Genomic DNA, 13326 nt, shown 5'->3' on the forward strand with positions numbered 1-13326 from the left:
TAAATATAGTATTTTGATAAATCAATGGGCAAAATTATCACACTCAGAATTTTCTTGCATTCCCCTGACTACAAAAACTGAAAAATAATCGTGATTCAACTATTCTTTACTTTCAAGCTAACTAAAAAATGTTTCATTACTTTTGCCACACTTACTCTCATTCACTCTTAGGTAGTGTTTACTAAATGTTTCTGTGGTGTTTTTCACTGTATACGGTCTACAGTAACAGAGTTCAGCAGCATAGCTCCTCTCTGTCACTTTTGCAGTGCAGCACTACTGTCTGACAAACTGCCACTGACAGGAATACTAGTTGAATATTACTGTTTGTTCCAATGATGTCATCAAGAAAGAAATGTTGTGACTCCCGGCCGCATTGGCGCCGCAGCTGGGCCTGCTCACCTGGTGCTTCCATCTACAAGCTCCGGTTTCCCCTCACTCGCAGCCACCACCAGTGCCTCTTGTCCTCGGCACACCTGGGAATCTCCAGGCCCATCAGGGCCTTCAGTCTCACAATGCTCCTTATGTCGTGGCTTGGCATACTTTTGGCGTCGGCCCTGCCTCTAGGTGCACACGTGGGGACCTCATGGACCTTTAAAGGGCGCAGCGCAGGAAGCCAGTCCGCGGCGCCCGCTGATGACCTCACATGATATCCAAATAAAAGGTGAGGCCCAGTCACCAGAGCCTCACCTTGGCAATTGGGTCGACACCATTGGTGTTCTAGTTTGCCTCATGTGTTCCAGCGTTCTCTCATTCCAGTGTCTCCTGTTCCAGTGCCTTCGCATTCCAGCGTCTCTTCATTCCCTGTGGATTCATGTGCTCCTATGTCCTTCTCAGATAGTACCTCTTCAGACTGACCTTTGGTACTGACCTCTGCCTGCCTGACCATTCTTCTGTCTGCTGCCTGGAACTGACCACTGCCTGCCTGACCATTCTTCTGTCTGCCGCCTGGAACTGACCTCTGCTGCCTGACCATTCTCCTGTCTGCCGCCTGGAACTGACTCTGGTATTGACCCTTGCTTTGGCTGACTATTCCTGGACTGATACTCTGGCTCTGAGCCTTGCGCTTCACTCAGATACTCTCTTCTGGCCTACTGTGACTACCAGACCAACCTGCTTGGAAACTAACCATGGCTTCCACTTGACTAACCTGCGGGTGCTGCCAGTCTCGCCTGGAGAACCTCCCTGAGCTGCTACCTCCCTGATGTCTCCAGAGCTTCCAGTTTGGGTCTAGTCCATCCATTCTGCATCAGCCACGCACCCTTGCTTGTGATGGGAACACCTCTCTGGGAGACCACCAAAGGCCCACCTAAGTCCAGGTGGTTTGGGTACCCAAGGGCTCAACCTGCAGAAACCCCAGACTTTTATTGGTGAAGCTCCAGTTAGCCTCTGTCTCCTTGTGTGCTCTGCCTCCTGGTAGCAGACGCTCTCTGGGGCTGACCAGAGGGCCGTACCTATCCTGCACCAGGCCAAGGGTCCACCTCCAGTGAAACAGGTTGCCAAGGCCATGGACTTGGCGGAGTCTCCGGCCCTGCAGGCCATCCCTGGTCTGGTCACTCGTGTCCGAGAGCAACAATGGATCATGGAAGTATTGGCTTCTTCTGTGGGGAAAATGCGTTCTCAATTGAAGGAATCTGTCATGGCCAACCCCGGGGCCCTTGCCCCCACCTTGTCATCACGGGCACCATTTTAATGGGGATCCACGCCTTTGTCGAGGCTTCATAAATCAATGTTATATGCAGTTCTCACTGCAACCCTCTTTGTTTCCTGATGAGGCAACAAAAATCACATTTATCCTTTCATGTTCTGACGCATCCTTCACCAGCTCCCTTAGTTCATCTCCACCTTCTGACATACCTTTGAGGACTCAGGCCAACACACGGTCACTGGCCACGACCTACTCTACCTCCATCAAGACTTGCACTTGCTCGCTGAATATACAGTGGAGTTTAGAACACTAGCCACTGAGTTATGTTGGCAAGAAGACTGCTTGCGGGCACTCTACCTCGAGGGACTGTCTCCTGCCCTTAAGGATGAACTGGCTGCCCGCGAGATCCCGTATCTCTGGAAGACCTGATTTCCCTGGTTGGTAGAATCGACTACCCTCTTCGATAACGACTTCAGGAGGTAAGGGTCCTATGACCTCCTGCTCTACGATCAACCCATTCGGCGAATCATCAGTTGAAGGCCTTACCAGAGGCTCCTCAGCCTCCTGAGGAGCCCATGCAAATCAATCGTGGCTGCCTGACTCCAGAGGAACACTTCCGATGCGGAAAGGCGGGCCTTTGCCTATATTGCGGTGGTTCTGGACATTTTCTTCAGACTTGTCCAATGCGTCCAAGAAACTCCAAAGCCTGAGCCCGGCGGGGGCCCCGAGCTTGGGCGCTACTGTTTCTGGCCCTCAACTATTGCTCCCTATCCCCTCCTTAGGGAGTCACGATCATTTGCCACCACCACCCTCGTGGACACTGGGGCAAGTGGAAAGTTTATTATAGAATATATCGTCGAGCTTCTCCAGATACTGGTCCAACCGCTAGAGGTACCACTCCATATTGCCTCGATACAGGGAGAACATCTCCCTGGTCATATCACCCACCATACCATGAGCATTTGTTTCACCATTGGGACCCTCCATGATGAGGAGATCTCCCTCCTGATTTTGAAACGATCCATGCACCCCGTAGTACTTGGACTTCCCTGGCTTCAGTTACACGCACCCCACTTCGACTGGAAATCCCTGCAACTAACTCAGTGGAGTCCTCAATGTCAAACCCACTGTTTATGGCAAGTGTCTCCATCTGTGACTGTCCTGAACTCTACAATCCTTCCTGTGTTACCTGCCTCATATTCAGATTTCAAGGATGTATTCTCCAAACAAAACGCTGACATCCTGCCTCCACTCCGAGAGTTTAACTGCCTCATAGAACTGCTACCTGGAACCATGCCTCCCATGGGCAGAATCTATCCCTTGTCACTCCCTGAAACTCAAGCAATGAAAGCCTACATCAAGGAAAACTTGGATAAAGGATTCATAAGACCTTCTAATTCCCCAGCAGGAGCCGGGTTCTTCTTCGTAAAGAAGAAAGATATCAGTTTAAGACCCTGCATAGACTACAGAGGTTTGAATGCAGTAACTCGTAAGGAGTGTTATCCATTGCCACTTATTAGTGAACTATTCGACCACCTGCAGGGTTCACAAATCTTTACAAAACTGGATCTCCGAGGAGTGTATAACCTTGTACGGATTCAACCGGAAGACATCTGGAAAACCGCCTTCAACACAAGAGACTGCCATTACAAGTACGTAGTAATGCCCTTCAGACTTTGCAACACTCCTGCAGTCTTTCAACAGCTAATGAACGAGATCTTCCGGGACCTTTCATACACATTTGTCGTAGTATATCTGGATGATATACTAATATTCTCCAAAGACCTGGTCTCATCATTCCCTTGTTCAAACAGTCCTCCAACGTCTCAGAGACCATCATCTCTATGCGAAATTAGAGAAATGCATTTTTGAACAACCCAGTCTTCCATTCTTAGGCTTTACCATGAACCCCGACAAACTCCAGGGTATTTGAGATTGGCCTCAACCAGTGGGCCTCCACGCTCTACAAAGATTACTTGCATTCACAAATTACTATCGAAACTTCATTGCTAATTACTCCATGCTGGCCGCTCCACTCAATGCCATGTCTAGGAAGGGATGTGACTTTCGAGTGTGGAGCCCCAAGGCCCTGTAAGCAATTCATGTCTTGAAAGAAGTCTTCTATACTGGACCATGTCTACGACATCTGGATCCTAACCGCCCCTTCATCGTCAAAGTCAACGCATCCACCATCGGAGCAGGGGCATTCTTGAGCCAATACTCCACTAAGGGAACTCTAGTACCATGTTCCTTCTACTCACATAAATTCTCCTCCACAGAACAAAATTATACTATAGGGGACCATAAACTCCTAGCAGTAAAACTTGCCCTTCAGGAATGACGTCCCTGGCTGGAAGGAGTTCAACACAAATTCACAATATTTACTGACCACAAGAATCTAGAATACCTAAAGGAGGCCCAGTTACTTAACCCAAGACAAGCCTGCTGGGCTCTGTTCTTTGAACGCTTCAACTTCGAGCTCTGCTATGTCCCTGCAGCTAAAAACCTCCAATAAGATGTGCTCTCTCACTATGTCAAGCCAGAAGACACACAGAGACTCCTAAGCACATCATTGATCCCGCTTGCATTTCAGTTGCAGTCACCACCACGGTACCAGCCGGGAAGACGGTGGTCCCCTGCCATCTCCGTGAGCGTGTGCTCCGTTGGGCTCATGACTCTAAGCTGGCCGGTCATTCCGGTCGAGCCCGGACTCTTGAGATGCTCCAAAGGCACCATTGATGGCCTAGTATAATAAAGGAATCCCGTGAATATGTAGACTCCTGTCCAGTTTGCACGCAGCAAAAACTCCCAACCGGCCGCCCATGGGGGCTTCTCCAACCACTTTCTGCAGCCACTGAGCCCTGCTCAAGCCTTTCCACTTATTTTATCGTGGATCTCCCTCCTTCAAAAGGAAATACTGTAATCTGGGTCATCATTGACTGCTTCTCAAAAATGGCCCACTTTGTCCCATTACCTGGTCTCCCTTCAGCTCCAGAGCTAGCTAGACTTCTTGACCAACGTATTTCATTTACATGGACTACCACAAGAAATTTTCTCTGTTCGTGGACCTCAATTTTCTGCTAAATATTGGAGGTCTCTTTGTAAAAAGTTCAATATTACATTAAACTTAACATCAGACTACCATCCACAAGCAAATGGTCAAGCTGAAAGGACTAATCGCTCCTTAAAAACGTTCATGTGATCATATGTCAACGACCAGTAAGATAACTGGGCCAATCTTCTGCCATGGGCAGAGCTATCGCATAACACCCATGTTGCCTCTGCCACCAATGTTTCACTCTTTGCCATAGTCTTTTGCCGCCAGCCACGCCTACCCCTACCGGTTCCACTCAGTGTACCCTCACCTGCAGCTCAGTCTACAGCACAAACCATACTCAGGCTCTGGAACCAGGTAAAGGAAAGACTCTGCCAAGCAGCTGACCGAGCCAAACGCTTCACAGATATCCATCGTTGTGCCGCACCGCTGTTCCGGCCTGGCCAAAAAGTCTGGCTCAGTAAAAAGCACATCTGACTATGACTACCATCTCAAAGGCTAACCTTCAGATTCATCGGACCATTTCTCATCCTTTGATGCAAAGGAGCAGTCACCTACCAGCTACAACTCCCAGCCTCCATGGGAATTCACAACACGTTCCGCATTTCGCTACTAAAGCCTTTGGTTCTGTCTTGGCCTTCCTGAAGGCCTCCTCCACCTACACAGTATACCACAGAACCTGAAAACACCCTGCAAGTTAAGGAAGTCCTAGACATGTGACGTCGCAGAGGCCACTGGGAGTACCTCCTGTCATGGGAGGGCTTCATCCCAGAAGAAGAATCCTGGGAGCCCCCTCACCACATCTACGACAAGACTCTCCTACAAAACTTCAATCATGCCCATCCTGAGAAGCCCAAACTGGTAAGGGGGAGGCCTATAAGGGGGGGGGGGTACTGTTGCACATCCTGGTCACGTTGGCGCCATGGCCAGGCCTGCTCACCTGGTGCTTCCATCTACCAACTCTGGTTTACCTTCACTCGCAGCCACCGCCAGTGCCTTCAAGGCCTTCAGTCTCACAACGCTCCTCACTTTGGGGCTCGGCGTACTCCACGCTGTTGGCCCCGTCCTTAGGTGTGCGCGCGTGGACCGCGTGGCCCTTTAAAGGGCCCAGCGTGGGAAGCCAGTCCGCTGTACCCGCTGATGACCTCACATGATATCAGTATAAAAGGCGAGGCCCAGTCCCCATAGCCTCATCTTGGCAATCGGGTCGACACCGTTGGTGTTCTAGTTTGCCTTGTGTGTTCCAGCGTTCTCTCGTTCCAGTGTCTCCTGTTCCAGTGCTTCCTTTTCCAGTGTCTCCTGTTCCAGCATCTCCTCATTCCAGCATCTCCTCATTTCCTGTGGCTTCATCTGTTCCTGTATCCTTCTGAGGTAGTACCTCTTCAGACTGACCTTTGGTACTGACCTCTGCCTGCCTGACCATTCTTCTGTCTGCCTCTTGGAACTGACCACTGCCTGCCTGACCATTCTAATGTTTGCAACCTGGAACTGACTCTGGTATTGACCCTTCCTTTGGCTGACTCTTCCTGGACTCTGGCTCTGACCCTTGCGCTTCACTTGAACACTCTCTTCTGGCCTACTGTGACTACTAGGCCAACCTGCTTGGAAACTAACCGTGGCTTCCACTTGACTAGAACCGCGGGCCCTGCCCATCTCGCCCGGAGAACCTCCCTGAGCTGCTACCTCCCTGAGGTCTCCAGAGCTTCCAGTTCAGGTCTAGTCCATCCATTCTGCATCAGCTTGCATCCTTGTTCGTGGTGGGCACACCCCTCCGCTATCTCTCAGGGAGACCACCAGAGGCCCACCTAAGTCCAGGCGGTCCGGGTACCCAAGGGCTCAACCTGCAAAACCCTGGACTGTTATTGGTGAAGCTTCAGTTAGCCTCTGTCTTCCTGTGTGCTCTGCTTCCAGGTGGCAGATGCTCTCTGGGTCTGACCAGAAGGCCGTACCAATCCTGCACCAGGCCAAGGGTCCACCTCCAGTGCAACAAGAAAAGTACCTGTCTCACCTGGGATAGCTCTTATAACATTAAAAAGTCTGGGTCATGTGATCAGAGGAAGGGAACACTTTTAATTAATTCAAATTTCCTTACAAATATATAAATTTGTTAAAACAAAAAATTGGCAAACATTTTTTTTTATTACTCTAAACCTAGTCACAGGCAAGTGGGTGACCAATGTTCTGTTATCAGGGTGCCTCCTAGGAAACAGCTTCCCTGGATACCTGTTGCTATGCCCCATTAGCTGTTGGATCTCATTTTTACTGGTCCCAGCCTTGAAATTTGAAATAAAATATAATTTCTGTCCTAAACTAATTTTAAAAAACATTCATTCTCACTCACATATACCTCTGTGTTACTGTCCTATTAATAGAAATGTTCCTATGTTTCCCTGAAGCAACATTCTATTTTTTTTTTATAGAAATGTTATTCCTCAGAAAGCAACTTCCAAGAACTTATTTATCCTTTCCTGAGGTTTCATAATGCTTTATTTACTTTCCTGTGGCATTCTATCCCATTCTAAGAAGATAAAGTGACTAGAACCCCACCCAACTAGTCTCCCAGGGGTAGAGAGCGAAGACAGGTTCTGTAGAAAAAAATACAAAAATGAAGTTAAAGTGAGTGTAATGCTCCATAGTATACCACCATATAAAATAGAAGGGACCACTTGAGTTCCCCCTTTTCAAGTGTTATTATTATCCTTCCCATTTTTTAACAAGTCTCACCCATGTGAAAAGATGCAACAGGGCTAATGGGTAATGTTGGCCTGGGGGATCAGTTGTATATAAACCACTGCCATCAACTCAGTTTCATTTCCACTCCACTGAAAGCTCCATGCAAACACTGGGGTCCATGCCCTCCTGGGGATCTGAGTCCGCATTCTGGTCTTTTGCAGAATTCCACACCCTCCTGGGGGACCCAACTCCACCTTTTAGAATGATATGCAGTTCACGTCCTCTTTGGGAAGCAGACTCTACCTCCTGGTCTGCCAGTGGGGTCCACACCCTTCTGGGAGACCTGACTCCACATCCTGGAATGCCACTGGGGTCCATACCCTCCTGGGGGACCAATTATCTACCAGTGGGGTCTACAGCTTCCTGGGTGGCCATTCGATCTGCTGCTGGGGTCCATACCCTCCTGGGTAGCCACTTGATCTGTCACTGGGGTACACAACCTCCCCGGAGATTGCTTGATCTGCTGCTGGGGTTCACACCCTCCTGTGGGACCACTTGATCTGCTGCTGGGGTCCCTATCCTCTAGGTGGACTACTAAATCTGCTGCTGGGGACCACTTACTTCTGGAGGACCACTCCACCTCCAGATATGAAACTGTCCTTCAGTTCTTGTCCTTTGGTAGGAGAGTCTTCTCTAGCTTGGGGTTAGAGCTCCACTAGGCTCATGACTTATTTATCATTCAATATTCAGGTGCTCTTCAGTCTCAGCTTTCAGTGATTTTAGCACTGCTAAACTCATGGCCAGTCATTCATTGTTACCCAGCCTGGATGGGTCACCTTCTCTCAGCCAAAAAGCCAAGACCCAGGCAGGACCATGGAAAGACAATGTGTGCATACCTGCACACCTTCCATCCTGCCTGGCCATTTATTTCTATTGACTGAGAACTGGGTACCCAAGGGTCTGACTCCCCTTGTAATCAGAGTGAGAATCTGTTTGCTTCCTAGGACTGTTTTTTTTAGTAGATTTCACTCAAAACCCTCTCTCATTCAGAATTCTCCAAAGTAGGATTTTTCCATTAATAGTTCTGTAATTTAGGATTTTGCTATCCTTTGATTTAAAGTGATATTTCACTGCAAGTTACCAACAGTAGTGCAGGGGGCTGTAAAGTGCAATTCCCCTACCTGAGTCTCTGACTCAGCTTTTCAATGGTAATTTAAGCGCCTTCACAGTAAGAGGTCTGGCAACCTTTTTAATCTCATTCTGGGTTTCCTGGTCTGGCAGCTTGTTTTACATAGATGTATTGTCTTCTTTTTTTTCTCTGCTGAAGTTCACTTAAATGGTAACATGCTCTTTAACCTCAATCTCCATTGGGAGGTGGATTTCAAGAGTAACAAATAGTTTCCACATTGCATTATTCACCAACGGGCGAATTTTCAAAGCCCTGCTCGCGTAAATCTGCCCGGATTTATGCGAGCAGGGCCTTGCGTGCCGGCGCGCGCAGAACCCCAGGACGCACGTAGGTCCCGGGGTTTTCGGAAGGGGGCGTGTCGGGGTCGGGACCCGATGATGCAGCGTTTCGGGGGTGAGGCGCGGCGTTTCGGGGGCGGGGCCGGGGGCGTGGCGCCGGCCCGGGGCGTGGTCCAGGCCTTCGGACCAGCCCCCGGGTCGGAGCACGGCGCGCCAGCACTCTGCTGGCGCCCGTAGATTTACGTCTGCTTCTCGCAGGCGTAAATCTACGGACAAAGGTAAGGGGGGGGGGGGTTTAGATAGGGCCGGGGGGGTGGGTTAGGTAGAGGAAGGGAGGGGAAGGTGACAGGAGGGTGAAAGAGAGTTCCCTCTGAGGCCGCTCTGATTTCAGAGCATCCTCGGAGGGGAGACAGGCTGCGCGGCTCGGCGCGCGCCGGCTGCCCAAAATCGGCAGCCTTGCGCGCGCCGATCCAGGATTTTAGAAGATACGCATGGCTACGCGCGTATCTTATAAAATCCAGCATACTTTTGTTTGCGCCTGGTGCGCAAACAAAAGTACGCGAACGCGCTTTTTTAAAAAATCTACCCCCAAGTGAATAAGAAGGAACTGACAAATTAAGTTTTTGCAAACTTTTAAGATATAACACTGAAGAATATATTTCACAAACTTAATGAAAACTGTACTTTTCTATTTTTTCTCTATAGAATTATTATTCCGTGACATTCCCAGCAATGACTTTATAGAGCTCTTATCACTTAAGTATATCCTCATATGTATCTTGTGGTGTTGAACTTAATCTCATTCGAAATGGATATAAGTGTAAAATAGCTGTTTTAACAAAAGAAGTTGAATCTTTCCTTGCATGTTCTATTTCAGGCATTGTCAGTCTAATCCACTGGGTTATAAAAAGGTAAGTATGTGATTTGTCTCCTCTGTTTCTCAGTTTCTCCTTATATAAGTGTGGAACACTGTCACTTTGCCTCCTTCCTTTCCTTTTGTCTCTCTTTTGTTAAGACTGTCTCAGTCTCTTTCTCTAAATTTCTTTTTCTGTCTAATAAGTCCTGTAGTATTGACGGTAGGTATTTTTTGCTTAGCTGTCCCAGAGTGCTGACAATATTCTGTCAAATACAGAACACTCTTCTCTGAGCTCAGGTGTCCTGTCTGGAGTTCTCCTCTCACTTTTTTCTCTGCTGATCTCTCGCTGCTGGCCTAACTAGCTTTAATTAACAGAAAAGCATGTAACCCTGAACTATTGTATCGTGCCCCCTCATGCAAAGATGTGCTAGAAATCTTTCTATCATGTGGTGTCTTTGCCAGCTAGGTGAACTTTTGCCCTGTTCTATCTAAGTGAGGGAATAAATAAGATTTCTTTAACCTCAAATAATATTTTAACTCACGTTCACAATTACGCTCTTATCTGTGCATACTTTGCTATCACTCTGTTCCTAGATGGTCAGAATAGGTTTCCATTTGCTTCTTTCATCAGAAAAAAATGGATACTCACAGTGTTGTTTCCCTTCTATCCATGCTCATACTTGTCTGGCTTGGCCCCTGTGACACAACTGTTCCTTGCTGGTCCAGAGTTGTGTCTTTTCCATTAATAGTGACTTTGATCCATAACCAGGGAGCATAGAAAATAAATGCCTCATAAACATAACTCTGCTAGCAGTATCTCAGACTGGCATGGCCTTTTCTCTGCAACTTTTCTCTTTTTTTTCTTGCAGGAATTTTTAGTTTAAACATAACAATTAGGGCATGATCACTTATTTATTTATTTATTATTTATTTATTTGCAATTTTTATGTACCAATATTCTTGTATAAAATACAAATCGTGCCGGTTTACATTAAAACAGAAGATGCAGGAAAAATGTTACCTTTGTCAAATACATTGAAACATTAATAAAAAGAAAATTGTTAAGAAGGGATAACAACTAAGAAAAAAGAGAAAGGTAAACAAGAAGAAGAAGTAGAAGAAAACATAGAAGTTGAAAAACGTATCCCTAGATTCATCAAATTGCTATGTGTCTTCACAGGAAGCATCCCACTATCATGGGGGGGGGGGGGTGTCGCAATACTGAGGTCCCTCCCCTGAAAACACATCAAGGCTCTATGCTGCATTCTTTTGTATCATAGCCAAACACCGTAACACAAAAAACTGTAGTAAGTGGCCCTTTACACGATGGTGACTCCAAACTCATGGGACCACCATTGTCTTTAAGGGTCACTGGCCACTGGAAAAAAAGCCATAGCCAAATGGGGAGGTTGAGCAGGGGTTATTGCTGATCCCTGTTTTAACTTGGAGCCCACCAGATGAGGCAGCCCCGACTCCCCGAAAAGAAAAATAACACAGACAGTAAGTGCATGGCAGCAGCAGCAACAGCCCCCACGTCCCTGGCCCCCGATATCCATCTACACATGCTCTCTTACTGCCCCCCCCCCCCATATTATCCTCAGCCTCCTGATATCCAAATAACAATCCCTACTCCTCCTGACTCCATGGATATCCTTAGAGCCCCCTTCCCCTAACCCCCTGATAGCCAAGGACCAATTCCTCCTCCCCTTGGCCCCCCTATAGCCAAAGACCAATCCCCCCAATCTTCTGATATCCCCCCCTCCCCCTGATCCCCAATACCTAAAGAGCAAAACCCTCCCCTGACTCCCAATATCCTCAGCCCACCTCCCACCCCCTAACCCACATAACAGCCAAAGACCAATCCCCCTCTCCCTTGACCCCCCTCAATAGCCAAAGACCAAACCCCTTCCCCTGACACCCCTATATCCTCAGCCCCCTGACTCCCAATAGCCAAAAACAATCTCCTTTCTCCTTGACTTCCCAATATCCTCAACCCTATCCCACCTCTCCTGACCCTCCTGATAACCAAAGACCAATCCCCCCTCCCCCTTTGCCCCTGACTTCCCAATAGCCTCATCCCACCCATTCCCCACTCGCAGCCCCCCTCCAGACCCCCTTTACCTTATGTTCTATTCCACGGCAGAGACGGGGGCAACCTCACACCTGTCCCGGTTGGAGACATTTTCCAAACGGCACTGACCTCTCTTTACCCCCGCCATGTGACTGGGGTAAGGTATGGGGATTGGACTCAAGCCACAGCCACACGACTGAGGTAATGTGAGGTCAGTGCTGCTTGGAAAATGGCTCCAACTGGAATGGTGTGAGGGTGCACCCGTCCCATCCATAGGATAGAACATAAAGTAAAGGGCTATCTGGAGGGGGGCTGCAGGTGGGGGGAGGGTGGGCTAAGGCTATCAGGGAGTCAGGGGGAAGGGGGGAGGGTGGATTGGTCTTTGGCTATCAGGGAGTCAGGGAGGAGAGGGACTAAAGATATCAGGAGGGTCAGGGGGGATGGGGAAGGAGGCTAAAGATATCAAGGGGCCAAGTGGAAGGGGAAATTTCAAGATGGATATCGGAGGGCCAGTGGAGGGGGCCATTGCTACTATCACCTGTGTGCTTACTATCCATATTTTTCTTTTCGGGGAGTTGGGGCCTCCTCGACTGGTGGCCACAGGATGAAATGGGGGTCAGCATTGACCCCTGCTCAACCTCCCTGTGTGGCCGCTTTTCAAAAATATTTTTTGCCTGCCATATTAAATGTGCGGTGGGAGCCTCAGGATCCATGTTAGGGTCCTTGGCCTCCCGACTCACATCTAACAGATGCCAGGGAGTGTTATTTTATCGCAGCTATCTTCTTGGTCAGCCATGATAAAGTATTTGCAAAGAATTGCCTAGTAATGACCTTCTTTGCATGCATTTGCATTATTCATCCATGCAATTTTGCATCTAAAGAAGGCCATTACATTATATTACTAAGGAAGGGTATCTGCATGAGGACATGCAAAATTTCATAGTGATGTTGTGCGATATAGGCGATGTAACTCGCGTTAAACCCTATTGCACGTTGAGGCCCTTACAATATTTGAAAAACGACTCTGTTAGACAGAAAAATAATTGAGTAACTTGGTTATGCTCACTTTTCTCTCTCATTTTCTGACTACTTATATTCCTGCATATATTTAAACTGAAGATAGTTTATATGGACTCTCCTATAAAGGGAATAATATTTGGTAGGGATGTGCAGGGAAAAAGTTTTCGTTGCGTACATGATACGTATTCGTGGGGGGTCAATTCCGTTTCTTGCGGAAGTATGGAGAATTCCATAAGTTGTCGATATTAAATATGTTACTACGGCGAGTTAAATTATTGTCCCAGCTAAAATTAACTACAACCCCCCACCCTCCTGACCCCTCCAAGACTTACCAAAACTCCCTGGTGGTCCAGCGGTGGGGTCCGGGAACTCACTCTCACCCTCGGTACTAGTTTCATCATGGCGCCGATAGCCTTTGTCACAGGGGCTACCGGGGCCTTTGGTCAGCCCCTGTCACATGGTCATCGGCGCCATCTTGTGCTCCTACCATGTGACAGGGGCTGACCAATGGCACTGGTAGCCCCTGTGACATAGTATGG

The sequence above is a fragment of the Rhinatrema bivittatum genome, chromosome 1, assembly GCF_901001135.1.
Source record: "Rhinatrema bivittatum chromosome 1, aRhiBiv1.1, whole genome shotgun sequence".
Classification (NCBI taxonomy): domain Eukaryota; kingdom Metazoa; phylum Chordata; class Amphibia; order Gymnophiona; family Rhinatrematidae; genus Rhinatrema; species Rhinatrema bivittatum.